A 569-nucleotide genomic window follows, 5' to 3' on the forward strand; every position below is an offset into this window, starting at 1 on the left:
TGCATTGAAGGAATTGGCAAAGAACAAGGCACCAGGAATTGATGGAATAACAATGGAAATCTTTCAAGAAAGTGACGCGGAACAGGAGGCCCTCACACATCTCTGCCAAGAAATTTGGAAGACAACTATCTGGCCGACTGATTGGAAGAGAACCATATTTGTGCCCATTCCAAAGAGAAGTGACCCAAAGGAATGTGGAAATCATCAGACAATCTCTTTGATATCTCAAGCGACTAAAGTTTTGCTAAAGGTAATACAGAAACGGCTACAATCATACATTGACAGAGAATTTCCAGATGTTCAAGCTGGATTCAGAAGAGGACATGGAACGAGAGATATCATTGCTGCTGTCCGATGGATCTTGGCTGAAAGCAGAGAATATCAGAAAGAGGTTTACCTGTGCTTTATTGACTATGCAAAGGCTTTTGATTCTTAGGATCATGACAAGCTATGGACAACATTGCGAAGTATGACTATTCTGGAACACTTAATTGTACTCATGAGGAATCTGTACCTGGACCAAGAAGCAGTTGTTTGAACAGAGCATGGGAACACTGAATGTTTTAAAA

General features: G+C 40.8%; 1 protein-coding gene across 1 annotated transcript in view; it reads right to left on the reverse strand.

Annotated features, from left to right (window-relative positions):
* The window catches only part of ADAM7 (ADAM metallopeptidase domain 7), a 175222-nt gene that overhangs the window by 26678 nt on the left and 147975 nt on the right, over window positions 1–569 (reverse strand). The gene's annotated exons all lie outside the window — the stretch shown is intronic.

The sequence above is a fragment of the Chrysochloris asiatica genome, unplaced genomic scaffold, assembly GCF_000296735.1.
Source record: "Chrysochloris asiatica unplaced genomic scaffold, ChrAsi1.0 scaffold00064, whole genome shotgun sequence".
In the NCBI taxonomy this organism is placed as follows: Eukaryota; Metazoa; Chordata; class Mammalia; order Afrosoricida; family Chrysochloridae; genus Chrysochloris; species Chrysochloris asiatica.